This window comes from Corythoichthys intestinalis, chromosome 16 (genome assembly GCF_030265065.1).
Source record: "Corythoichthys intestinalis isolate RoL2023-P3 chromosome 16, ASM3026506v1, whole genome shotgun sequence".
Taxonomy (NCBI): domain Eukaryota; kingdom Metazoa; phylum Chordata; class Actinopteri; order Syngnathiformes; family Syngnathidae; genus Corythoichthys; species Corythoichthys intestinalis.
In genome coordinates, this window is record NC_080410.1 from 23,257,398 (window position 1) to 23,259,639 (window position 2,242).

The 2,242-nt window shown below is 31.3% G+C and overlaps 1 protein-coding gene across 1 annotated transcript in view; it reads left to right on the forward strand.

Moving 5' to 3' along the window:
• Positions 1-151, forward strand: part of LOC130904327 (migration and invasion enhancer 1-like) — a 7,513-nt gene extending 7,362 nt beyond the window's left edge. The window contains exon 4 of the mRNA XM_057817027.1: positions 1-151. This exon is cut by the window's left edge and continues 365 nt beyond it. The gene's annotated coding sequence lies outside the window, so the exon portion shown is untranslated.
• Positions 152-2,242: the final 2,091 nt, after the last annotated feature.

The following is a 2,242-nucleotide window of genomic DNA, read 5'->3' on the forward strand; positions in this document are numbered from 1 at the left end:
CTAACTCAATTGATTTTTTAATACAAGGTCAGTAATAAGTCCAAGGGTTTTTTTTTTTTTGTTTGTTATTATGAAATAACGGTTTTCAGATACTTTGCTCATGTCATTGTTTCTAATAGCAGATTGGTCAAATAAAATTTACTGTGTGAAATATTGTGTTTTGTTTTTTATACACTCTGATTTCCTTGGCATCCTTTTGTTCTTGCGTAAATGTGCTTTTGTCAGGTAAGCTTTACAGATGCTTTGGCTGGCTACAGTAGCCCAGGGCATCTAGAGAGTACAGTTTTCCCCCCAAGGGGGCGCCATTTTGTCAACTGTAAGCCTGTTGTAGTTTATGCTTACTGTTTCCCCTTATCATTAGGATAAGTTACACCTTTTTCTCTTTTTTTCTCTGTAAGCCATTTATGATCCAAGCAATACATTATATATATATATATATATATATATTTTTTTTTTTTAAACCTGGAAATGTAGTCTACCTAACCTAATTTCCTTTTAAATTTCATGGTGCACTTGTTGATTGTAGAACATGAACAATGCAATATATAAATTGTGTTATTCACAGATTGTGTTCAATATACAGCACAGATAAGCAATACACAGAATCTCTAAATGGTCAAAGCAGAGATTCCTGACCCCCAAATGCGCTTGCAAAGCCCTCTTGATGTTAAGGGTTTTAATTCAACTACATGGACCCATTTATTCAGATTAAAAGCCTGATAGGAATAGAAATGCTTCGGAGAATATTCTGTTGTTCCAATAAAACCCATTGCGATCAAGATTTTATTACAAACTAAAAGGGTTGTAAAAAAAAAAAAAAAAAAACGAACAATGCGAGAAAAGACGCTAATGTTTAAAGTAGTAATGGACGGAGCGAAGTTTTGTAGACATGGAAGTCACCTCCTACTATTTCTAGTACATTTAGTCAAATCTGCTCATGTCAAAATAATTTGTTCCGCCGGTCAGTGTCGGAGCTCTCATTAGAAGCTAGGTTGCCTGGCCTTTGTGTACACAACAAAGATGAATAAATTAAGGTATTGTAACCCTAACCCTGGTTATTCAAGCAGGCAATGAAATATAGAGAAAATGTACATGGGGTTTCGCCCAAGCTTACAATGGGAAAAGTATGGGTCCCTAAAAAGAAAAAGTTTGAAGCCACTGCTCTAAAGGACATTATATTGTATTAAGAGTTTGTGATATCTATGTCAACAAGACAAAAAGCATTTTAAAAGCTCATATACAGCAAGTGATGTAAGGAATAAAAATTAAATACAGTATATATTTACAAAATGTAAAATTCTGCATTAACATGTCTTATATTTACTTACATTTACTTTTTTTTTTTTTTTTTTTAACTATAAGGCACACCGGATTAAAGGCGTTCCATCAATGAACACGTTTTTCATACATAAAGCGCACCTGATTATAAGGCACATTAGTCATTAATCATTTATTCATTATTAAATATTGTGATTAGTGTATTATTTTATTCATTGTTATATTTATGAAAATGACGAATGTGTGTCTCAAACAATTTACTGGAGCAGTACACACTATGTTTGAGGAAATAAAGCACAACCTGAATTCCCACATACATAGCACAGGATTATAAGGCGCACTGTCAATTTAGGGTAAATATAAAGGATTTTAAATTGGCTTTATACTGTGGAGGAAAATAATACATCTTAATGAAATTGCAATTTCTGTTTAGCACCAGAAACATTTAAATTGATTTAATTTTTTTTTTTTTTTTTTTTTTTTTTAACATTTTGTTATGTGCAAATACCAATGCTTAAATTTGGTTCTTTTTTTTTTTTTTTTTTACTTCAGAATTTATCATTATGAAAACTACAAAAATATTTAAATAAAAAATAATATGCTTTTTTACTTCATATTAACTTAACACTCTAAAATTGCGAAATAGATTCATATAAATCAAATCCAGCCATCAGCTTACCCTCCTTGGAGTTGTAATGCACAGTACCCAATTCAAATTTTCTTTGGGAGAGAGGCAGGGTAGACCATGAAAAACTTAACAGTTGATAGCAGGAATTAAAAAAAACAAAAAAACAATCTCAGTGTTGGAAAATGATATTAAAATTAAACCTCAAACACTAGAAATGACGACCTTTATTTAGAAATTCCATGCTGTTTGTGTTCAATAGGGCATTTGAAGTAATGATGTTCAGTAACATTAAAAACAAATCCCGTATTTTTCGGACTATAAGTCATACCTGAGTAT